General features: G+C 39.3%; 2 long non-coding RNA genes across 2 annotated transcripts; one reads left to right on the forward strand and one right to left on the reverse strand.

Annotated features, from left to right (window-relative positions):
• The first annotated feature begins 1440 nt into the window (after window positions 1-1440).
• Window positions 1441-8265, forward strand: LOC147326456 (uncharacterized). Its single transcript, XR_015130475.1, has 4 exons — window positions 1441-2576; window positions 4449-4586; window positions 6941-7054; window positions 7725-8265. It is a non-coding gene; the product is annotated as an uncharacterized LOC147326456 (long non-coding RNA).
• A 6908-nt stretch (window positions 8266-15173) lies between these two features.
• LOC147326457 (uncharacterized) lies at window positions 15174-17369 on the reverse strand. The gene is made up of 4 exons (XR_015130603.1): window positions 17238-17369; window positions 16304-16352; window positions 16083-16146; window positions 15174-15681 (listed from the first exon to the last, which is right to left on the reverse strand). It is a non-coding gene; the product is annotated as an uncharacterized LOC147326457 (long non-coding RNA).
• Between the last annotated feature and the right edge of the window lie 9035 nt (window positions 17370-26404).

The following is a 26404-nucleotide window of genomic DNA, read 5'->3' on the forward strand; positions in this document are numbered from 1 at the left end:
GGGTCTTTTCAAGTGTGTTATGAATAAATCTTCTTTTTTTCGGTACCGGTACTAGTTTTATTTTGTTGTATTTATCCGCGACACCTTAAAGGCCGGTCTGTGAAAATATTGTCGGGCATAAACCGGTCCGTGGCGCAAAAAAGGTTGAGGACCGCTGACTTAATGCATGTTTCCTAATTATATACGTATGAGCCACTAATAGGAGAAAATGAGCACGCAATAAAGTGGACTTGTTAGGGAGAGATTGCCATCAGAGTTAAAACACTCCAACTCAATTTTGATGATAGAAACAGCTAAAAAATGAGCGTTTTGTTGACACTGATGACAAAATCCTGATCAGATACAGACAGACACATGCATACAACACACACTACTGCTCAAAAGTTTGTGGTCAGTTTCAAACAGTTGTCTTTTAATTAATAATTTACATTTACTTTAACATAATATTACATGAAAATTATCAGAAATGTTTTCACAGATGTGTGTTTAATGAATCATTTATGTTAAATCACCCATGATGCATTAGGAAATGTCTACACACTTATACATGGGCCCATTTTTAGTAACCATCACTGCTGTGTGGACAGATCACATGGTTATAAACCAGGTGAAAATTGACTTCAAACTTTTGAGCTGTAGTGTAGATTGCAATGATAGTGTATAGTTATCTATTACAGAAGAATATATAGAAGTCTGAGGACAGGGAGACACTGTAAAAAAGTTATGAGCTGTCTTGCTGCAGAGAAAGTGGAGTCTGTCATCCTTGAAAAGCTCCCAAGATAGGCAGCTGGCAGGTTGAATGATGCTCTGCCTCTGTGGTCAAGTACAGACATAGGCCTTAAGCAACCATGAGCCACTGATAAGTGTGAGAAATTAGTGCACTTAATGCAGCGGTCCCCAACCCCCGGGCCTCGGAAAGGTGCCGGTCCGTGAGTCGTTTGGTACCAGGCCGCGAGAGTTGAGGCTCAGGTGTGAAATGTATGGTTTTCAGGGTTTTTATCGGTTTTCAGCGTTATTTTGTTATCGTTTTTATCGTTAACTCGGTGTCCCTGGGTCTTTTCAAGTGTGTCATAAATAAATCTTCTTTTTTTCCGGTACCGGTACTAGTTTTATTTTGTTGTATTTATCCGCGACACCTTAAAGGCCGGTCCGTGAAAATATTGTTGGGCATAAACCGGTCCGTGGCGCAAAAAAGGTTGAGGACCACTGACTTAATGCATGTTTCCTAATTATATACGTATGAGCAACTAATAGGAGAAAATGAGCACGCAATAAAGTGGACTTGTTAGGGAGAGATTGCCATCAGAGTTAAAACACTCCAACTCAATTTTGATGATAGAAACAGCTAAAAAATGAGCGTCTTGTTGAAACTGATGACAAAATCCTGATCAGATACAGACAGACACATGCATACAACACACACTACTGCTCAAAAGTTTGTGGTCAGTTTCAAACAGTTGTCTTTTAATTAATAATTTACATTTACTTTTAACATAATATTACATGAAAATGATCATAAATGTTTTCACAGATGTTTGTTTAATTAATCATTGAAGTTAAATCACCCATGATGCATTAGGAAATGTCTACACACTTATACGTGCGCCAAATTTTAGAAACAATCACTCCTGTGTGGACCGATCACATGGTTATAAACCAGGTGAAAATTGACTTCAAACGTTTGAGCTGTAGTGTGGATTGCAATGATAGTGTATAGTTATGTATTACAGAAGAATATATAGAAGTCTGAGGACAGGGAGACACTGTAAAAAAGTTATGAGCTGTCTTGCTGCAGAGAAAGTGGAGTCTGTCATCCTTGAAAAGCTCCCAAGATAGGCAGCTGGCAGGTTGAATGATGCTCTGCCTCTGTGGTCAAGTACAGACATAGGCCTTAAGCAACCATGAGCCACTGATAAGCGTGACACTACTGCTCAAAGGTTTGTGGTCAGATTGAAACAGTCGTCTTTTAATTAATAATTTACATTTACTTTAACATAATATTACATGAAATTTATCAGAAATGTTTTCACAGATGTGTGTTTAATGAATCATTTATGTTAAATCACCCATGATGTATTAGGAAATATCTACACACTTATACATGGGCCCATTTGTAGTAACGATCACTGCTGTATGGACTGATCACATGGTTATATACCTGCAACACATCTGACAAGTGCAAACAGAAAATGGAGTGATCCATCACAAACTTCAACAATTTGCTCTTTTTAATCCACACAATGATTTTGGTTTGTGCTGATATCTTTGGAAAAAGATTTCTTCACTGACAAGTTGGGATCTAACATCACAAACTGACATCTGGTGATACGATGTACCAAATAAAAATGGGCCTCAGTAGATGTCATGGTTCCCTTGCTCTCTTTTGCTGGCCTGCTTCTTTCTCTCTCCTCTTTCGGTGTATGCCTGTGTTGTTGTCCGTGTGCTTGTCTTTTTTAGGGGATGCTCCTCCATCTTCCCGTCCCTCAGTCACTTGTGAACAATCAGCTGATTACTCGCCTGTTCCTCGCGAGGTCTTCATGCTGGCTTCTAAACAACCAGATCATTGCAGTACCAAGGTAACGTATTATGCCACAGTCATGTCACATTTTCCATCAGTTCTTGCCTTTGAATAGAATAGAATAGAATAGAATAGAATAGAATAGAATAGAATTCAACTTTATTGTCATTGCACATGCACAGGTACAGGGCAACGAAATGCAGTTTGCATCCATCCAGAAGTGCTTTAGTGATATAGATATATTACAATATATATTAGCAATAATATAGATATGTGAGTATATTACAGAAATGGGTCTATTATGGTATGTTATAATGTACACGGTATGAAGTATGTTGTGAATATTCTATAACTATAAGTATGTACAGGCTGTAGTGAGTACAAGCTATGTACAGGATATGAACAGGATATAAATATGAAAAACTATACAGAATATGAAATAAATAACTTTACAGAATCTGGGATATACAGCTATACAGAAATGGGAACTATGCAAGTTGTAAACAGTTGTAGGATTAAAAATTATCGAATGTACAGAATGATTATTTACACAGAGCTATACAGTAGTGCAGTTAAGATAAGTGAGGGTGTAGATAGTTTCTACAGAGGCTGTATAAAGTGCTAGTGGTTGTGAGTGGTGGTTCAGTCCATGTTATTATTGTGTTTGAGGGTACAGTTGTCCATTGTGGGTGTGTGTATGTTCAGTCCATGAGTTTAACGTGGGTCAGATGTCAGGAGGCAGAGTTCAGGAGTCTGACAGCTGTGGGGAAGAAGCTGTTCCGGTACCTGGTGGTCTTAGTCCGGAGGCTCCTGTGGCGCCTCCCAGAGGGCAGGAGGGTGAAGAGTCCATGTGATGGGTGACTGGGGTCTTTGATGATTTTCCCAGCCCTTTTCAGACACCGCTTCCTGTAGATGTCTTTTATGGCAGGAAGTGGTGCTCCGGCGATGCGCTGGGCAGTTTTCACGACCCTCTGCAACGCCTTCCGGTCCGAGGCAGAGCAGTTCCCGTACCAGACTGTTATACAGTTGGTCAGGATGCTCTCGATGGTGCAGCGATAGAAGTTCACCAGGATGTCTGAGGACAGGTGGTTCTTCCTCAGAGTCCTCAAGAAGAAGAGGCGCTGGTGAGCCTTCTTGACCAGCTTGGAGCAGTTGGTCGTCCAGGTGAGATCCTCGGAGATGTGGACTCCCAGGAACTTGAAGCTGCTCACACGCTCCACAGCCGTCCCCTTAATGTGGATGGGTGGATGTGGGTCAGCATTCCTCCTGTAGTCCACGATGAGCTCCTTGGTCTTCTCGGTGTTAAGCAGCAGGTTGTTTCTGTCGCACCACTCAGCCAGACGATCCACCTCCTCCCTGTAGGCGGCCTCATCGTTGTCACTGATGAGGCCAATCACCGTGGTGTCATCTGCAAACTTAATGATGGTGTTGGAACCATCAGCAGGTCTGCAGTCGTGGGTGAAGAGGGAGTAGAGGAAAGGGCTCATCACACAGCCTTGTGGTACACCGGTGTTCATTGTGATGGTAGATGAGCAGCGGTTATCCAGCCGGACATGTTGGGGGCGGTTGGTCAGGAAGTCCAGTAACCATTTGCAGATGAGGGAACTGATACCCAGGTCTGTCAGTTTCCTGATGAGTTGTGAGGGGTGGATTGTATTGAATGCTGAACTGAAGTCTATAAACAGCATTCTGGCGTAGGTGTTGTTGTTGTCCAGGTGTGAGAGGACAGAGTGCATTGCGATGGAGACTGCATCCTCTGTGCTCCTGTTCCGGCGGTATGCGAATTGGTGGGGGTCCAGGGTGGGGGGGAGACAGGATTTGAAGTGTGCTAGGACCAGTCGCTCTAAGCACTTAGTGATGATGGGGGTGAGTGCTACTGGGCGGTAATCATTGAGGCAAGATGGGTTGCTCACTCTTTGTTTCTGTGCAGACGTTTCAGTGTTACGGATCTCCATGACCTTCTGTGACAGTGTCTGAGTGTGCCTCCAGACAACCTTCCCTACCTCTGCCCCGTCTCCTGGAGCCCACAGTGTTTATCCTGTATTGATAACTATCTGCAAATATACCTGTAAGACTTTACCACAGTGTCTCATCATCATTCTGTTGTTTTCATAACAGTACACTGTAGAAATAATGGGCTGTCTAATAGGTATTGAGGTCATAGTGAATGTAGTTTATTAGTGTGTGTCGTAGTATGATTTTGTTGTTTATAGGATTTAAGATTAGAAAATAGAAAATAGTCCTGGGATGGGAACAAAGAACTGGGGTGCAGGGAAGTGGGGCAATTAACCCCAAACACAGGACAGTAGCAAGATTTACTGAGGGTGAGGGGCAGACAATTGCCAATGTACATTACCTTAAAAGGAGATGGGGGTCAGGGTGTCAGCACCCCAGGCCACTTTACCAGTGTTTTTCCATTGTGGGGGATTTACTGTAGAAATTGGAGACCAGAGACTATAACTGTAGCTGTTGTGTGAAACCCTTCAGATCAGCCTTTAGAGTAGGACTGCACAGGATGCAGTGTGCTGATCTCCAGATGCATCTGTAAGGAAAATGGGTAATAAAAGGATTGTGTGAAATTTGGAAACATCTCTGCGTGATCTCTACCGAGACAAAAAGAATCGGAGAGTCTCAACAACACTAAGTAGATATTCCACTAAATCTCATTTGTGATTTATGATAAATGTTACCATTAATCATTTATATTTCTTTACGCTTCTGATTAATTTAGTAAAACTTCTAAACGATTTTTACTGTTGTCAGAAAATAAGACATTTTTAATTCTCTACAGACTTTTGAGCTGTAGTATAGATTGCAATAATAGTGTATGGTTATTGTTTATAGCAGATGAAATAGCAGTATCAGGACAGATACGAGAGAAACGCTCTCGTATTTTAACATTAAACTCATAACTTTCCTTTTTGATGGTTTGCGTTTGGCCTCTCAGGGCCACTGCAGTACAGCCCCCCCCCCCCCCCCCCCCATTTTTTTATTTATTTAACCCAACAACATAGTTGGTTAAATTATACAAAAAAAATCATATGTGCCCATAAAAGAGGTCAAAATAACAGAACTCTACTCAAAGTTAACAACAACCAATACTGATACCTCAAACAAACTGACCTCACTAAAGAAGACAACGGGGGAAACTTAAATAGTGGCTGATCAGCCCACAAAAATCACAAAAAGGGGTAAAACACACAAAAACCTAACTGAGACCAAAACCAGTTATTTATTATCCTGTAAATTAAACCTTATATTTAAAGAAAGACCAATGTGGATGCAGTGTTGTGTGTAAGCCTCTACACTGATATTACCACTGTGTGGCTGTAACTGCAGCCATCACACCGCCTGACCACGTTAAGGTGGTAATCTCTCAGGGGGAAAACAGAAAAACAAAACAACAAAAAATAAAATAAAATAATGCTCATCAGATTCTAACAATTCAAAACATGACATTTACCTTAACTGGATGACCTATATAATAAATATATTCGAACCCAACAATAGTACTTCACACTATTGCCAATATTAACAAAACCAAAAAGGGTAAGCCAAGTTATTTAAAAAAAGACAATTCACAAAGTCTTGAAAAATAGAAATAAAGAATAAAAATCCTCAATCCACTCTATAACAACAGTCTCCTGCTTCCCTGCAGATCAACACGTTCTCACTCCTAACTCGTCATATGTGCGACGCCCATACAGCATGTATCACTTCTCAGTTATTTATTGCACTTCTTGCTCGTCAGTGAGGCACTTTTAGTGCTTTATCTATGTTTGTGTGGGGACTTGTTATAAATCAGTCTTCAACCTTTAATCTCTCTCTGAAAATGACTGGGATTAAATGCAGTGTAATAAACTTTCCTGAACGTGTGTCTTGTCATGATCTCCAGTGCTGCCATTTCATAGGATCTCCTGTCCAGGGCTTCTCAGACGTTGGTTGTTTTTATAACTCCTCTCACCTTCTGCTCTTGTGTCTGCTGTGATAAGCCTTTTATACTCACCCATTTTATTTCCATTTCTGTTTCTCACTATTTTTCTTAACAACATTAAACCAGAATCAAGGTATGACTCAAGTATGTGAGGAAATTCTACACTAATTGGTACCTGCGGTCTTTCTTCTGTTGCATACCACACCCCAAAGAAAGGGCACACATAATGCAGACACATTTTCAGTGACCCAAATAACATTCAAACACGCTCCGTATCATAACCTCCTTTTTGTTTGTGTTTATTTTAAGCAGTTGATTTAACATAAGGATTAAAATAGAAAGAACAATCCTTGAAATAACACATGTGTGTGAAATACATAATAAAAAACATAAAATAAATAAAATAAATAACTATGTCAAACCTCCTGAGATCCAGCCTCACAATCACTTGTTCTATGACGACTAAAGGAAGTTTATTTACTTCACAGACCCAGTGACGCCCATTCAGTTTCATTATCCAGGAAATAACAGCTGATGCTCACTTCTGTTTAAGACACAGTCCAATCTTAGGTTCCTCATCCTGAGTGGAACAATGGGTCTATGTGAGTACAGCTGCCTTTTTCAGATCATCTCTACATTATATGAGTTGATGATTCTAGCATTACAGAAAATGTCTTAATATTTCCAGACTCAGCTGTGGTGAGATCTTTAGTTTTCTTTCTTGTGTTTCAGTGACAGCCTTAGCCATCACAGCCGGGCATTTAACAAACCTATTTGCTTATTTATTTATTTTTATTTTATCTCTAAAACTCATAGGTAAATACATATCAATACATGTATTCATTGTGAAGCATCCTGATGATCAGTAACCAAGTGTTTCTTCCTGAAACAATTACATGTAACTGTGCTGCAGTCAGGATAATACGATGTAGTATGAGGGCAAAGTTAAGAAAGGTATTATCGATCATTTTGAGAATAAAGTCAAAATGTGGAGATTACAGCTGTCTCAAGGCAAGCTGCCATGGTTGCTACTGTATATCATCTGAGTTGGTGAAATCGTACTTCAGAATTGGTTTTAGCAAGAAGGAAACATGAGCTAAAATAACCAGAACACAACTTTAAAATGCTTTTCACCAGGAGTTTTAGCTCATGAGCTAAAACTCCCTGGTTTTAGCTCATAAACACAGTGTGGTGATAAGTATTAGGTTGTACCAAAAAAAGGGCTGGTAATAATAATAATGGATTGCATTTATATAGCGCTTTTTTTTACAGTTGTAGCCACAGCTGCCCTGAGGCAGGCCGACAGAAGCGAGGCTGCCATATCACGCCATCGGGCCCTCTGGCCTCCACTAGTAGGCGGTAGGTGAAGTGTCTTGCCCAAGGACACAACGACCAAGACTGTCCGAGCCGCGGCTTGAACCGGCAACCTTCCAATTACAAGACAAACTGCCAAGTCTTGAGCCACGATCTAATGGACAGATGCAAGGTTATCGATGGTTACATCCTCGTGCAATAAAGAGGTTGAATGTTGTATCACACAATGGCTGATCAATTTGTTTCACTAACTCATCTAAATAAGGAATTTTGTAGCAGAAACAGTAATTATAGCAGTTTGTTGTGGAACAGTAATGTCCATATCAACAACTTTTTTCTTGTGGCTCTAAAACTCCATCGTAGCGTAGAGCCTCCCCGTCTTCTCTGTAGCTCAGTTACTTGATCTAAATCCTTGATCAGCTGTGTGCTGAGCTATGGCCCAGTTAGATGTTAATGTGTGTTCTTATGTTGTGTTATAGTGACAGCTGTGTGTACTGCTGCAGGAGCAAGTAAGCTAATTTGAATCAAAGCCCAATCCATGTCTGATACATGTCTTGTCTTCCTGCAGTAGGTGCTGTAGTCACTGCTCCTGCTCTTCTGGGAGTTGCAGGTTTCAATTCAGCTGGAATAGCTGCAGGCTCCTGCGCTGCAGGCATGATGTCGTCTGCTGCAGCTTCTAATGGAGGAGAAGTGACAGCCGGAAGTGTGGTGGCTGTTTTGCAGTCAGCAGGTAAATAAATAATTAGACGTTTTATTAGGATTTTAACTTACAACAACATGCAAAAAGAAGAAGTTCATGGCTTTGGGCCTTGGATTCCAGGCCGGAGTTGTGTCCTCAGCCTGTAGTCTGACTTGGACGAAGAAAACTAAATCTTGTGGACCCCATTGCAGTGTGAGTGTGGTGGTTTCTTACTGGTCAATAGTAGACCTTACTACAGTCTTGTACGGGAGTCATTTTGAACCGTACGTAACATTTGACGTTTGTCGACAGGATTTTTGACCAGCATACAAAACCACCTGCCTTAGACTGATCAATATGGCTGATGAACTATCTGAAACCGTTAATATGGTGTCACCATTTTTTATTGGTGCACCCTGTGTACCAGAATTTTGTGGCTTAACATGAATTACGAAGACCGGGAGAGCCAGATTAGTGCAATGCTCCATGCTCAAAAGTGGTCTATAGAACAGCAGTGTGATTTTGTGCTGAGTGCATTAGGAGAACCACAACGTGAAATTCTTATTTTGGAGCAAGTGGAGCGGGATACGCCAGATAAGATCTTTCTTCAACTTAAAGAACTGTACGGGGACAAAACAGCTGTGGGTACCTTGCGTGCCATGTTTTATGACTGCAGACAAAGGCCAGAAGAGCCTATTAGAAAGTTCACTTTACATTTAAGGGAGATCTGTAATTTATTACTTTGGTTTGATTTTTCAGTTTTAACGATGGATAAGCTTGGTGTTAGTCCTTTCCATCAAGTTTGCTTTGTTAAAGCTGTTTTCTGCTTACAGTATGTGAATATCAAATAAAGTCTTATGAATCAAATTATGTCAGTCCTTCATCACATGTATCACTTGTTTTTTTGGAGTGTTTTTTTTTCTTTGTTTTTTAATTTTGTTATCCACATGAAAAATTCCAAAACTGCAGATTTTAGACACTTTAGACCTAAAATGTATATTCATTAGGGGAAAAAACATTCATTTGTGATAGTAAACGTAAAACAACCTGAAAGACTCCATGTGACAGTCAGAACATTGAGCTTAACAACTAAGGTCCAGTTATTTGTTTTAACAAACATTTCAGGCACATCCTCTAGTCTATTTGTAGGATTGTTGGCTGTCCACTCAAGAAGTTCAGAATACAAAAAGCAGAATAAGAGATTTTTGACTACCTGACTTCTGTCTGTATTAAGAGTGGCCTTTGCTGCCCCTGGGTGGGTCCGGGATGGGCGTGAGGTTCTGGGGGCGCTCCGTCTCTGGGCTGGGGCCCGGGCCGGGCCTCGGGGGCTTGGGTCCTGGTTGGTGTGTTGCCGGGGTTGTGGGCGGGTGGGTGCATGGGGGCCCAGCCCTGGAGCAGGGTGCCGCCGGTGCGTCGAGCCACCTGGGGGGCTCTTCAACTGGTGGGGGAGATAGTCACATCTTGCAGGAGCTTTCCTCTCTTCAGGAACTCTCTCTGCAGGAGGGGGAGATACAGGAGAGGTGGAGGAAGATCTCAGCCTGGGCGTTTATTGTCTTATGTAGTCTGGAAGATGAGTGGATGGTGGGGTGGGTGCAGTTTTCTCTGTGGTGGGGTTGGGTGGACTGTCCCGGGCTCTGTGGGGCCGGGAGGCGCTGCTGCACTGGGCCCCGGTCTGGATGGGCCTGGGCCCCCTTTCCCTGGCGGGTCGCGGAGTGTGGGAGTGCCTACTGGGGTCAGATAGATTTCGTTAAATATTTACAAGAAATCAGGCATTATACAGTGTAAACTTCAGTCCAGTGTGATTTGGATGCTCAGCAGAAAATGTAGCCAGATATCAGCTGGGTTTAGATACAGTTCAGATAAGTTGGGAAATTCAAATTGTTACTGCAGCAGAGTACACAAGGCAGGAACAAATGAACACATGCAGCATACCTAACAGCAATAATGCTTTGCAAAAATAGAAGAAATATAGACTATGCAGGTACAATGAATAGATATGTACTTATATATGTAAATCACTCTATCTATCTATCTATCTATCTACACATACACACACACACGTACACACACACACACACAAATACACACACATACATATACAGACATACATATATACACATATATGATGCAATTATACAGATTACTAGTAGAAGAAGAATGAAACATAGTGCAGTGTTTGGGTGTTAATAGTAGCAGGTATTTAGTATTGCACACTGATATATGTAAAGACCCCAGTGTGTTCATATGTGGTGTACATTCACTGCTGTTGTGCAGTGTACAGTCTGGCAGGAGCAGCAGCCTGTCACTGAAGGGACTGCTCAGTGTTGTCAGGGTGACCTGTATGGGATGGATCGAAGATGGGGTATTTTAATCGAGTATATAGGGAAATGTGAACTCCTCTGACAATCTGAGTAATTGGATAACGCACTGTTATTGAAATTTCCAACTTCTGAGCCACAGAAAGACATAACAGGCTTCATTAGGTTACCTTCCACTTGTTGACAGCAACTAAATAAAACCAACATATCCACATAATAACACCTTAAAGCAGGGGTGTCAATCTTAAATGAGCTGTGGGCCACTGCTGGTACTGTCATGTCATTGGAGGGCCACTTTAGTGTTCAAGTAGTACAAAAACAAACAAACAAGAAAACACCCACAAATCTTTCAGAAAATGTAGTGTTTTGTTTGTTTGTTTTAAGTTTCAAATATTGTATAACAAAACTGCAAATGTGAATGCAAAAAACTTCTCACTCTTAACTAACTGAAACCTTGTTATTGAACTAACAAATAAAAAGGAAAGATACTCTCTTTCTGGCCAGACACGTGGAAGCATTTCTACAATAGTTTTGTCCATATTTAACAAAATAAAAATGCAGACATAAGTGAACACATTAGTTTTTGACTGCTAGTGAAAATTGTTTTCTTTACATATAACTCTCTCACTGAACTAATACAGCCAATCCCTCAACATGTTTTTACTCTCTGCTCATATTGCCCTCATTTTAAAACATTTTTGCTTTTTAAACAACTTATTTTCAATTTCCACAAAATCCCCCGTAACAAAAACTAACTTCAAGGGCCAAATTGCATTTCCTTTCTTCACGTCAACAGTAAGGGTGGCAAGTAGGGGTGACGTGGGCCGCAGGTGGCCCCTGAGCCGTGAGTTTGAGACCCCTGGTTTACCTACTGTCACTGCAGTGATATTAGCGTTTTTGTTTTGAAAGGTTACTAGGGGATGCTGGCAACAATCTTGGAAGAGAACAATACAATCTGTTATAAGGCTTTCACTGGAAAATATTTGGAATGTAATACCAACATGTAATTTGAAGATAACATGTAGTCAAAGAAGCTTGCAAAGAAAAGCATCTGGACTTCTTTAAGTTACTTGAAGACGTAACTTAAAGAAGTTGCAAGCTCCTTTGACTACGATGACCTGGATGACTGAGAACCTTCACAGACAAGATAACATATAGTATTTCAGTGACCAAATAGTATTTGGGTAAAAGTTACTGAATAGTGTTGGAATAAAGTGTGAAAATTGTGAAGGATTAAAATATCCAGGAGCTCAAATTACTTCACCAAAACATGTTTCAATCATATTTTATCAACACAAATTGCACAGGTTTATTGAATATGAATAACTTGTGTTAATTCACCTCAATAGTTTAAGTTCGTGCCAAAGCAAAACATCTGTGTGCAACCAGTGTCCACTATTGAATTATCTAAACCAACATGTTTTTTTTTTCAGTGCATAATCACATTTAGTGAAATAAACTATTAAACCAGAATTACATATTAGGATTTAGCCAAGTGTTAGGATGTAATGCAGAGTAGTATTTCTAGTAGGCTTGTTTTGATATGCCTGTTTTCATTTTATTTTCTAATTTTTAAAGAAGGCTTTAGAAAGGTCAAAATAAATCTTCTGTAAGGGAGTATCAGCTATTCTAGTAGAATTTATTTTACCAATGCAAGGGTGCATTAGTACCTTGTAATACAACATATCTATTTCATAAAGGGCGAACACAAATGTCCAAAGAGACTTCCTGGCAGCTGCCATTTTAAGTATAACCTCTGGTACGGGCACGTTCAGTTTGCAGCAGCTATACAACAGTGGCCTCTAGAGGTGTTTACACACTATGACCAAATCAGACAATGCAGCACAACACGCAGGTCGCCCCAATGAATTGATTAGGCTGGTAGCAGTGACTTGTTAACTTATCATTTATCAAGCATATCTCCCATGAATGATATGAAATAATTTAGAGACATAACATTGACTAAACAAAGTAGAAGCTGCAATCAGTTTTTAGGAAAGTGAGTTTAATAAGAGTAGGTGAAATAATGCAGTAATTTCTTAGATTTTATAATCCCTTTATAAATCATGTTGGCTACTGCCTATTTAGCAGTGCAACAAGAGCATTAGACAAACAAACAAATAAATAAACAGTCAGCAAAAACAAAAAAGTTAGTACCCAGGGATAAAAATGTTGAGTATGAAAGGGAAACCTAATGGACAGATGTGATGCCTGAACAGTGGTGGCTTTAAGTGATGTATCAACTTAAACATGCATCCACAGTTTATGTTACATAAGTACGATGATCGGTGGTGACGGCTGGCGCCACTTTGGAAGCAGAAACTGTTGGTTTGAAAGCCTTTTGTGTCTCCTTGTGGCGGGACTCTTATACTGTACTGTGAGATGTCGAGCAGTGACCCCCCCCTGTCACTCTGGCTCCTACCTCAAAGCACACTGTGCGCTGTCGATCTTACGTGCTGCACAATAATATTCAATATTTAGTATTTACTGTTATATTCACATAGATCATCGCGATGATGTTATTTATTATATTGCTCTCTTTTTTTTTTTGCTCGTTTTCTCTTTTTTCTTTCCTGACAGGTGATCCAGGTGATTGATATATGTATTTTTTTGTCTGTTTGTTTTTCTTTTTTGTCCTTTATCACGTTCCTCTTCCCCGCTGTTTTTCCTTTCCTCTTTCTTTCACCGTTTTCTTTCCCCCAGTCAAATCTGTCCCATGTTTAGCAAGTGAAAATAAAACAAAATAAACAACAAAAGCAAAGGTGAATCAAATAGATCATTAAGGCAAGGCTGGGATGGTCCATTTGGTAAAGTAAATCTGTTGGGCATCTTTCTTTGTCTTTACACAATAATTCTGATGGCAAAAGAACCAAACAGGACAGGCAAAAAAAAAAGAAAAAGATGTCGAGCAGTGTCAGTAGTATGCTAGAAAGTGATACATTAACATTTCTGGGGTCACCATGAAGAGCTCACTTCCTTTCTTGCTCAGTGTGTAAAATGTGGTACTTAATGGATTGAAAAGAAAAATGATGGCACCCTTGTAGTTCACACAGGTGGTGATGATTCAGGGTTTTAATTTGTAAGGTTTGAATTTTGAGCCATCATAAATTTTAAACCAGGAAAGTATAATATTTAACATATGATAAGTCAAAGCTAATATAGCTGCTCATATATAGCTACTTATAATTTGAAGAGCTGCCTACACCAATGAGTAGATTTCCCAGAATGGAAACAGCACTCTTTGTGTGGTTTGAGAAAACACTCAAGTTGTTAAGAACTCTGACTGAGAAGAATCCGCCTGTGTACAGCAGCAGGCTGCCTTCCTAGAATTTGGATATCCCCCGTGCGCTCGTCTCTGCATTATGTGCAATCCCTTTCTTAGAAAATTAAAACCACAGCAGCTTTTTATAGTTTTCTTCATTCACTATCAGCTTACACCAAAAGTCTACGCTGAAGAAGATTATTCAAAACATGCAACACAGTCACCAATCCCAGCAAATCCACCCCTAAGTCAGACTGTACAATACAGAAAATAAAAGAGCTACAGCTCAGACTCTACAGGCTTCAGTTAGCATGTTAAATGTGAAAGTTCAGTTAGAAAAAGACTGAACAAAAACGGCCTGAGTTTAGCAATTAACCAAAGTGACAAACATTGCTCTAAATAATACTCCCCTAATCCAAGTAGTCACCCAAACCTGGACGTGGATTTAGAGGCCCGAGGGCCATCTCACACGTTTATTCAGAATAAAACAAGTTTCAATTAAAATTAAACAAATCAAAATCTTGTGGACGTATGCCTTTTACATGTTGGTAAAATGTTTAGGATGAGATGGAGATATAACACTCATGCACCCTGAAAATTATGAAGGTCTAAACATGTATCAAAGGGACTCACTGAACATCAGTGGATTTCTATGGTGCAAACGTACTTAAACTAGCCACTGTGACCATTGAGGCAGAGCAGAATGAATGATACTGACGGGAACTATGAGAGTTTGTAGTTAAATTCCTGCTCTTACACACTGTAAAATCGAATTAGTTAGAACTCAAAATAATTGAGGAAACTCGTTGCCTCAAAAAAATTGAGTAAAGCTTAGCTAAAAATGACTAAATTAGGACAACTTATTTATTTTGAGTACACTGTAAAGCCTTGTTAGTTCCCAGAACTCAAAAAAATTAAGGAAACTCATTGCCTCAAAAAAACTAAGTAAAGCTTACTTAAGATGACTGTTAGGACAACTTATACAGTGCAAGTCTGCAGTATTAAGAATAACTTGATATTTCTGACTGTACAGTGCTAATTGTTTACTTACTGACAAACATTTCAAGTTCAACTAAATGAAAAAACAATTTGTGGTAACCTGAATATGATTAAAAATAATTAACAACACTTTTTGTCATGATGTTAAAATCAGACCAACTTTTATTTTCAAACACAACAAAGTATAACAGCCAACATACTGGACACTGTTCTGCTGAACAACAAACAATTATATTGCCATCACTGTTATAATCTTACAATGAAACAAGGTCGCAGATGTAATTATTCTGAAAATAAGTTTAGGCCTACCACAAGTTTGTTTTGTACTTACATTACTTATATAATCAAAATAAAAATATGTGTTGTTCTGTCACAAGTGCAGCCTCTAATTTAAACAACACATTTGTTTTGCATTCCAACACATGAGCTGGAATGTTGTAATGTTTTAAGGATGGCTTGTTTCCAGTCCAGGCATTACTGCCTGAATGACTATCATGGATCGAGGTGATCCAAATGTAGGTGCAGAAGAAAGTCTTTAACTTCCCTTAAGTACAGTGGCAGTGGATGTGGGTTGGAGATGCAATGAGCTTGAACCTGCAGGCGACCATCTTCACTGACCACACCATCTGTGACGGAGGACTCATCTCTCCTGGTGTCCTACAAGCAAACAATCATATTTTTTGGAACATGAACTGCTGAATTGCTTTCTTAAAACATTTTTTTCTGCATTTGGTATAAAACAGACTCCAATTTAGACAATCTCAGGCTCCCTCCCCACTGGAGAGGTGACATTCAATGTCCCAATTGTCAGTCTGGATAGCCCTGACCCCCACCCGACACACAATAATGTCATGAAAGCATCATTTTAAAAAGGGCTATGCAAACATGGCCAATAACTTTCATTCTAATGATGTGCAAAATGATTTGGGCACAAAACAAATTTTGCTGTTAGAAAACTTGCAGACTTCACTATATTCAGTGTAGACCCTCTAAACTAAGTTTGGGGGATGTGATCTTTCAAGAAATGCAGACCAAACTGTTGTTGTTTGTTTACTTACACAGCATGTCTTGTAGAATTAACTGGAGTCACCAGCAACAGCCTAGTGCAGTCATATCTCAAGTCTAATAACAGAAGACAGGAAAAGATCAGTAAAGAAACAACTTCCCCAAACCAAAAAACAAATAAAACAATAAGTAAAACAGGCTGATCTAAAGTTCAGCCTGATTAATATAAATGTCACTGACAGTTGCTAATATATTGGAAAACCAAAATACTTACCACTGAGTTGATGTCTTTCTGTCCAACAGCAGGAGTACTGGTCCCGAGCCTCAAAGACAGTAAGAAGCAAGCAGAGGGAGAAAAAACAGAACATTTTTCAGAAACCGATTTGATCCTTAATGGCTGTGCAATCATTGTAACATAGAGTTTGCTTATGTTGTTAAATAAAGGCTAGATTTGACATTAATAGATGCCACAGATGTTCAAGGTGCCACAAAGCATGAAAAAAAATGGACGTCTCGGAAAACGTCGGGGCATTTTTGCAAATATGTGATGTCTTGATAAATCGAGCAGATATTTGAACTTTCGACAGCTACATTCTTGCCTGAAAATATCTTAAAAGTTGATTTTGTGACCCAGAAAAAGCAATAAGTTTTTTAGCCGCGCTCCTCCGCCATTGGCGCGCTTACAAGTACGCACAGGCTCCGACAACCATGGCCGACATATGCGATCCTCCTTTCCCCCAGATTACCCTTTCTGGGTCACAAAATAACCTTTTAAGATATTTTCAGCGGAGAATGTAGCTGTGTAATGCTCAAATATCTACTTGATTTATCAAAATATCACATATTTGCAAAAGTGCTTCCACGTTTTCAGAGAGCTCTGTTATCCACCAGCGCGATAGCTGACCGGGAGGTCAAGGCTTGATAAGAGTCCGCGAGCACAGCTAACTCTTGGCTTATTGTTTTCACCCCCCCGAAGAATTTTGTCTGGGCTCTTATCTCACTTTTTTATTTCAAACAATCAACAGAAAATTTCACAGACATATTTTTATATAAGGTTTTTAAGGCCGTGGTGTTAATTGTTAAGTAACATGAGCCCAGCCGCAGCAGCAACGCTAGGCTAACACTAACTAGCTAGCACGATTATAAACCTGGTGCTAAACTAAGAGAAGCCACAAAATTTGTTTGAATAAGAGTAAACATTTACTCACCAAGTCAGTGTATCAGGTAAAGATCCACAGCAATGACAACAATAATCCCTTGAGCTGACGCTTTTCTAGGTTTGCTCAACATATTACATAAAAAATGCTGGCACCATGAACATGCGGACTGATCCGTGCTAGGGAGGAGGACGGTAGTGACGTGGCATTTTCAAAACACATCTTTCATCCTTCCGCACTGAGAAGAAAAACTTCCATCTTACTTAGTTTTTCTAAGTTAAGACAACTCAAATAAATTGAGTTTATCAGCATTTCTGTACAGGACAGAACCACCTGCTTTAATCTACCATGATGCTCTGTGTTATGTTGTCATGGCAATATGAAGTCAAATAAATACAAATATATAAAATGCACATTTGAAGGAGGACAAGAAGACAGGCAACTGGAAGAGCTTTTGAAGTAGGAAAACTTTTCTGGATTACTCTTAATTTAACTGGAAATTTTGCGAATACAAGTCAAGGAGGAAACAAGGAGGCAGGTTGGATTATATTTGAGGACAGGACGCACGAAGGAGAAGCATGAGGAGAGAGAAAACAGCAGAGCGATGGTGCAGAGCTAATCGTGGGTCAAGTCGAAGAAGCAAGCATCAAAACTGTGAGTAAACATAACACATAAAGACTTAAAAATTACTGTGCTGATTAAGGAAACATTAAATTTGGTTAGTTTGGGGTCTGCAGCTTCAGGTTTGTGGGTTCAGTTGGTCTCAAAATTGAGGAAAGACAAAAAAATTTCTTTTGAAAGGTTGTTGGAGGATTTTTACTGTAAGAAATATCTGGGTGTGCAACTGCTTTTATTTAAAAAAAAGTTGCATTTTATTTAGTCACATTGGAAAGGGAAAATTGGAGGATCGGGACAATAATGTGGCCAGATTTACTGTTTCCTTAATCAGAACAATAATTTTGATCTGAACTAGAAATTTTGAAATGGGTTATTTTCTTTCTTCTCTACTGATCACTGTGTTAAAGGTTGAGTTACTTGTCAGTCTACATTTATGTTAAAGGTAATTTTAAAAAATGCAGTTTATTCGTAATTTTGTAGAAAAAGGCTCCGCACCTGTGAAAAAAAGAAAATGGGTATCCACACCCCCAAAATTGCTGTAGATCAGAGTAGCTAAGCCCTGGTTAACTGCAATTATATAACAGAAGATGAAAAATATTGGAATGATTGAAAGAAACAAAGATTTCTTTAGGGTTTGAAGATTTGACTTTCTTATTGAAAGAGACGAAAACTAATCCATGTGTGACACTGAGAAAAAAACTGAAAGCTTAAAAGATCTGGAGGTCTGACTACTGTTATTCAAATGTGCAAACTTGTTTTACTGACATTAGAAAGAAAAATGGGATGTTTAAAAAGGTAATATATAAAGATGATTTTTATATTACTTGAAAAAATGATGTTGTTTAGCGCTTCTGTACTTAGAAAAATGCTGGGTCACTAGTAAGCTGAGATTTAATGTGAAAAACTGAGGAAAGGTAATATAATCTACACACTCGCTGTTATTATTGAAATCCATACAACAGTTAATATTTAATCAATCGTCATTCATAATTGGTGATCTATGCAAGTTTTAAAGAATAATATTTATTTGCATTCCCAATTAATTTGCAAAATCTAAAAGCGAATCTTGGTTTTTTAAGAAAAAAAGACGTTTCTAACTGACTTCAAACTTTTTTGAGCTGTAGAGTAGATTGATGAGAACGCAATAAAGTGGACATGTTAGGGAGAGTTTGCCATGAACTCAATTTTGATGACAGAAACAGCTAAAAAAAATGAGCGTTTTGTTTTCACAGATGTGTGTTTAATGAATCATTTAAGTTAAATCACCCATGATGCATTAGGAAATGTCTACACACTTATACATGGGCCCATTTTTAGTAACGATCACTGCTGTGTGGACAGATCACATGGTTATAAACCAGGTGAAAATTGACTTCAAACTTTTGAGCTGTAGTGTAGATTGCAATGATAGTGTATAGTTATCTATTACAGAAGAATATATAGAAGTCTGAGGACAGGGAGACACTGTAAAAAAGTTATGAGCTGTCTTGCTGCAGAGAAAGTGGAGTCTGTCATCCTTGAAAAGCTCCCAAGATGGCAGGTGGCAGGTTGAATGATGCTCTGCCTCTGTGGTCAAGTACAGACATAGGCCTTAAGCAACCATGAGCCACTGATAAGCGTGACAGATTAGGAAACATGCATACAGTTCATTAGTTAGACTCCTATGAGCCACTAATAGGAGAAAATGAGCACGCAATAAAGTGGACTTGTTAGGGAGAGATTGCCATCACAGTTAAAACACTCCAACTCAATTTTTGATGACAGAAACAGCTAAAAAAATGAGCGTTTTGTTGACACTGATGACAAAATCCTGATCAGATACAGACAGACACATGCATACAACACACACTACTGCTCAAAAGTTTGTGGTCAGTTTCAAACAGTTGTTTTTTAATTAATAATTTACATTTACTTTTAACATAATATTACATGAAAATTATCAGAAATGTTTTCACAGATGTGTGTTTAATTAATCATTTATGTTAAATCACCCATGATGCATTAGGAAATGTCTACACACTTATACATGGGCCCATTTTTAGTAACCATCACTGCTGTGTGGACAGATCACATGGTTATAAACAGGTGAAAATTGACATCAAACTTTTGAGCTGTAGTGTAGATTGCAATGATAGTGTATAGTTATCTATTACAGAAGAATATATAGAAGTCTGAGGACAGGGAGACACTGTAAAAAAGTTATGAGCTGTCTTGCTGCAGAGAAAGTGGAGTCTGTCATCCTTGAAAAGCTCCCAAGATAGGCAGCTGGCAGGTTGAATGATGCTCTGCCTCTGTGGTCAAGTACAGACATAGGCCTTAAGCAACCATGAGCCACTGATAAGTGTGAGAAATTAGTGCACTTAATGCAGCGGTCCCCAACCCCCGGGCCTCGGACCGGTGCCGGTCCGTGAGTCGTTTGGTACCAGGCCGCGAGAGTTGAGGCTCAGGTGTGAAATGTATGGTTTTCGGGGTTTTTATCGGTTTTCAGCGTTATTTTGTTATCGTTTTTATCGTTAACTCGGTGTCCCTGGGTCTTTTCAAGTGTGTTATGAATAAATCTTCTTTTTTTCGGTACCGGTACTAGTTTTATTTTGTTGTATTTATCAGCCACACCTTAAAGGCCGGTCTGTGAAAATATTGTCGGGCATAAACCGGTCCGTGGCACAAAAAAGGTTGAGGACCGCTGACTTAATGCATGTTTCCTAATTATATACGTATGAGCCACTAATAGGAGAAAATGAGCACGCAATAAAGTGGACTTGTTAGGGAGAGATTGCCATCAGAGTTAAAACACTCCAACTCAATTTTGATGACAGAAACAGCTAAAAAAAATGAGCGTTTTGTTGACACTGATGACAAAATCCTGATCAGATACAGACAGACACATGCATACAACACACACTACTGCTCAAAAGTTTGTGGTCAGTTTCAAACAGTTGTTTTTTAATTAATAATTTACATTTACTTTTAACATAATATTACATGAAAATTATCAGAAATGTTTTCACAGATGTGTGTTTAATGAATCATTTATGTTAAATCACCCATGATACATTAGGAAATGTCTACACACTTATACATGGGCCCATTTTTAGTAACCATCACTGCTGTGTGGACAGATCACATGGTTATAAACAGGTGAAAATTGACTTCAAACTTTTGAGCTGTAGTGTAGATTGACTGCAATGATAGCATATAGTTATCTATTACAGAAGAATATATAGAAGTATGAGGACAGGGAGACACTGTAAAAAAGTTATGAGCTGTCTTGCTGCAGAGAAAGTGGAGTCTGTCATCCTTGAAAAGCTCCCAAGATAGGCAGCTGGCAGGTTGAATGATGCTCTGCCTCTGTGGTCAAGTACAGACATAGGCCTTAAGCAACCATGAGCCACTGATAAGTGTGAGAAATTAGTGCACTTAATGCAGCGGTCCCCAACCCCCGGGCCTCGGACCGATACCGGTCCGTGAGAGTTGAGGCTCAGGTGTGAAATGTATGGTTTTCAGGGTTTTTATCGGTATTCAGAGTTATTTTGTTATCGTTTTTATCGTTAACTCGGTGTCCCTGGGTCTTTTCAAGTGTGTTATAAATAAATCTTCTTTTTTTCGGTACCGGTACTAGTTTTATTTTGTTGTATTTATCCGCGACACCTTAAAGGCCGGTCTGTGAAAATATTGTCGGGCATAAACCGGTCCGTGGCGCAAAAAAGGTTGAGGACCGCTGACTTAATGCATGTTTCCTAATTATATACGTATGAGCCACTAATAGGAGAAAATGAGCACGCAATAAAGTGGACTTGTTAGGGAGAGATTGCCATCAGAGTTAAAACACTCCAACTCAATTTTGATGACAGAAACAGCTAAAAAAATGAGCGTTTTGTTGACACTGATGACAAAATCCTGATCAGATACAGACAGACACATGCATACAACACACACTACTGCTCAAAGATTTGTGGTCAGTTTCAAACAGTTGTCTTTTAATTAATAATTTACATTTACTTTTAACATAATATTACATGAAAATTATCAGAAATGTTTTCACAGATGTGTGTTTAATGAATCATTTATGTTAAATCACCCATGATGCATTAGGAAATGTCTACACACTTATACATGGGCCCATTTTTAGTAACCATCACTGCTGTGTGGACAGATCACATGGTTATAAACAGGTGAAAATTGACTTCAAACTTTTGAGCTGTAGTGTAGATTGCAATGATAGTGTATAGTTATCTATTACAGAAGAATATATAGAAGTCTGAGGACAGGGAGACACTGTAAAAAAGTTATGAGCTGTCTTGCTGCAGAGAAAGTGGAGTCTGTCATCCTTGAAAAGCTCCCAAGATAGGCAGCTGGCAGGTTGAATGATGCTCTGCCTCTGTGGTCAAGTACAGACATAGGCCTTAAGCAACCATGAGCCACTGATAAGCGTGAGAAATTAGTGCACTTAATGCAGCGGTCCCCAACCCCCGGGCCTTGGACCGGTACCGGTCCGTGAGTCGTTTGGTACCGGGCCGCGAGAGTTGAGGCTCAGGTGTGAAATGTATGGTTTTCAGGGTTTTTATCGGTTTTCAGCGTTATTTTGTTATCGTTTTTATCGTTAACTCGGTGTCCCTGGGTCTTTTCAAGTGTGTTATGAATAAATCTTCTTTTTTTCGGTACCGGTACTAGTTTTATTTTGTTGTATTTATCCGCGACACCTTAAAGGCCGGTCTGTGAAAATATTGTCGGGCATAAACCGGTCCGTGGCGCAAAAAAGGTTGAGGACCGCTGACTTAATGCATGTTTCCTAATTATATACGTATGAGCAACTAATAGGAGAAAATGAGCACGCAATAAAGTGGACTTGTTAGGGAGAGATTGTCATCAGAGTTAAAACACTCCAACTCAATTTTGATGACAGAAACAGCTAAAAAAATGAGCGTTTTGTTGACACTGATGACAAAATCCTGATCAGATACAGACAGACACATGCATACAACACACACTACTGCTCAAAAGTTTGTGGTCAGTTTCAAACAGTTGTCTTTTAATTAATAATTTACATTTACTTTTAACATAATATTACATGAAAATTATCAGAAATGTTTTCACAGATGTGTGTTTAATGAATCATTTATGTTAAATCACCCATGATACATTAGGAAATGTCTACACACTTATACATGGGCCCATTTTTAGTAACCATCACTGCTGTGTGGACAGATCACATGGTTATAAACCAGGTGAAAATTGACATCAAACTTTTGAGCTGTAGTGTAGATTGCAATGATAGTGTATAGTTATCTATTACAGAAGAATATATAGAAGTCTGAGGACAGGGAGACACTGTAAAAAAGTTATGAGCTGTCTTGCTGCAGAGAAAGTGGAGTCTGTCATCCTTGAAAAGCTCCCAAGATAGGCAGCTGGCAGGTTGGATGATGCTCTGCCTCTGTGGTCAAGTACAGACATAGGCCTTAAGCAACCATGAGCCACTGATAAGTGTGAGAAATTAGTGCACTTAATGCAGCGGTCCCCAACCCCCGGGCCTCGGACCGGTACCGGTCCGTGAGTCGTTTGGTACCGGGCCGCGAGAGTTGAGGCTCAGGTGTGAAATGTATGGTTTTCAGGGTTTTTATCGGTTTTCAGCGTTATTTTGTTATCGTTTTTATCGTTAACTCGGTGTCCCTGGGTCTTTTCAAGTGTGTTATGAATAAATCTTCTTTTTTTCGGTACCGGTACTAGTTTTATTTTGTTGTATTTATCCGCGACACCTTAAAGGCCGGTATGTGAAAATATTGTCGGGCATAAACCGGTCCGTGGCGCAAAAAAGGTTGAGGACCGCTGACTTAATGCATGTTTCCTAATTATATACGTATGAGCCACTAATAGGAGAAAATGAGCACGCAATAAAGTGGACTTGTTAGGGAGAGATTGCCATCAGAGTTAAAACACTCCAACTCAATTTTGATGACAGAAACAGCTAAAAAAAATGAGCGTTTTGTTGACACTGATGACAAAATCCTGATCAGATACAGACAGACACATGCATACAACACACACTACTGTTCAAAAGTTTGTGGTCAGTTTCAAACAGTTGTCTTTTAATTAATAATTTACATTTACTTTTAACATAATATTACATGAAAATGATCAGAAATGTTTTCACAGATGTTTGTTTAATTAATCATTGAAGTTAAATCACCCATGATGCATTAGGAAATGTCTACACACTTATACATGGGCCCATTTTTAGTAACCATCACTGCTGTGTGGACCGATCACATGGTTATAAACAGGTGAAAATTGACATCAAACTTTTGAGCTGTAGTGTAGATTGCAATGATAGTGTATAGTTATCTATTACAGAAGAATATATAGAAGTCTGAGGACAGGGAGACACTGTAAAAAAGTTATGAGCTGTCTTGCTGCAGAGAAAGTGGAGTCTGTCATCCTTGAAAAGCTCCCAAGATAGGCAGCTGGCAGGTTGAATGATGCTCTGCCTCTGTGGTCAAGTACAGACATAGGCCTTAAGCAACCATGAGCCACTGATAAGTGTGAGAAATTAGTGCACTTAATGCAGCGGTCCCCAACCCCCGGGCCTCGGACCGATACCGGTCCGTGAGAGTTGAGGCTCAGGTGTGAAATGTATGGTTTTCAGGGTTTTTATCGGTATTCAGAGTTATTTTGTTATCGTTTTTATCGTTAACTCGGTGTCCCTGGGTCTTTTCAAGTGTGTTATAAATAAATCTTCTTTTTTTCGGTACCGGTACTAGTTTTATTTTGTTGTATTTATCCGCGACACCTTAAAGGCCGGTCTGTGAAAATATTGTCGGGCATAAACCGGTCCGTGGCGCAAAAAAGGTTGAGGACCGCTGACTTAATGCATGTTTCCTAATTATATACGTATGAGCCACTAATAGGAGAAAATGAGCACGCAATAAAGTGGACTTGTTAGGGAGAGATTGCCATCAGAGTTAAAACACTCCAACTCAATTTTGATGACAGAAACAGCTAAAAAAATGAGCGTTTTGTTGACACTGATGACAAAATCCTGATCAGATACAGACAGACACATGCATACAACACACACTACTGCTCAAAGATTTGTGGTCAGTTTCAAACAGTTGTCTTTTAATTAATAATTTACATTTACTTTTAACATAATATTACATGAAAATTATCAGAAATGTTTTCACAGATGTGTGTTTAATGAATCATTTATGTTAAATCACCCATGATGCATTAGGAAATGTCTACACACTTATACATGGGCCCATTTTTAGTAACCATCACTGCTGTGTGGACAGATCACATGGTTATAAACAGGTGAAAATTGACTTCAAACTTTTGAGCTGTAGTGTAGATTGCAATGATAGTGTATAGTTATCTATTACAGAAGAATATATAGAAGTCTGAGGACAGGGAGACACTGTAAAAAAGTTATGAGCTGTCTTGCTGCAGAGAAAGTGGAGTCTGTCATCCTTGAAAAGCTCCCAAGATAGGCAGCTGGCAGGTTGAATGATGCTCTGCCTCTGTGGTCAAGTACAGACATAGGCCTTAAGCAACCATGAGCCACTGATAAGCGTGAGAAATTAGTGCACTTAATGCAGCGGTCCCCAACCCCCGGGCCTCGGACCGGTACCGGTCCGTGAGTCGTTTGGTACCGGGCCGCGAGAGTTGAGGCTCAGGTGTGAAATGTATGGTTTTCAGGGTTTTTATCGGTTTTCAGAGTTATTTTGTTATCGTTTTTATCGTTAACTCGGTGTCCCTGGGTCTTTTCAAGTGTGTTATGAATAAATCTTCTTTTTTTCGGTACCGGTACTAGTTTTATTTTGTTGTATTTATCCGCGACACCTTAAAGGCCGGTCTGTGAAAATATTGTCGGGCATAAACCGGTCCGTGGCGCAAAAAAGGTTGAGGACCGCTGACTTAATGCATGTTTCCTAATTATATACGTATGAGCAACTAATAGGAGAAAATGAGCACGCAATAAAGTGGACTTGTTAGGGAGAGATTGCCATCAGAGTTAAAACACTCCAACTCAATTTTGATGACAGAAACAGCTAAAAAAATGAGCGTTTTGTTGACACTGATGACAAAATCCTGATCAGATACAGACAGACACATGCATACAACACACACTACTGCTCAAAAGTTTGTGGTCAGTTTCAAACAGTTGTCTTTTAATTAATAATTTACATTTACTTTTAACATAATATTACATGAAAATTATCAGAAATGTTTTCACAGATGTGTGTTTAATGAATCATTTATGTTAAATCACCCATGATGCATTAGGAAATGTCTACACACTTATACATGGGCCCATTTTTAGTAACCATCACTGCTGTGTGGACAGATCACATGGTTATAAACCAGGTGAAAATTGACATCAAACTTTTGAGCTGTAGTGTAGATTGCAATGATAGTGTATAGTTATCTATTACAGAAGAATATATAGAAGTCTGAGGACAGGGAGACACTGTAAAAAAGTTATGAGCTGTCTTGCTGCAGAGAAAGTGGAGTCTGTCATCCTTGAAAAGCTCCCAAGATAGGCAGCTGGCAGGTTGGATGATGCTCTGCCTCTGTGGTCAAGTACAGACATAGGCCTTAAGCAA

Source organism: Aulonocara sp. 'chitande type north' Nkhata Bay, linkage group LG7, assembly GCF_057382095.1.
Source record: "Aulonocara sp. 'chitande type north' Nkhata Bay isolate Kocher_YH1m ecotype deep benthic linkage group LG7, A_spYH_male_GT1.1, whole genome shotgun sequence".
NCBI lineage: Eukaryota > Metazoa > Chordata > Actinopteri > Cichliformes > Cichlidae > Aulonocara > Aulonocara sp. 'chitande type north' Nkhata Bay.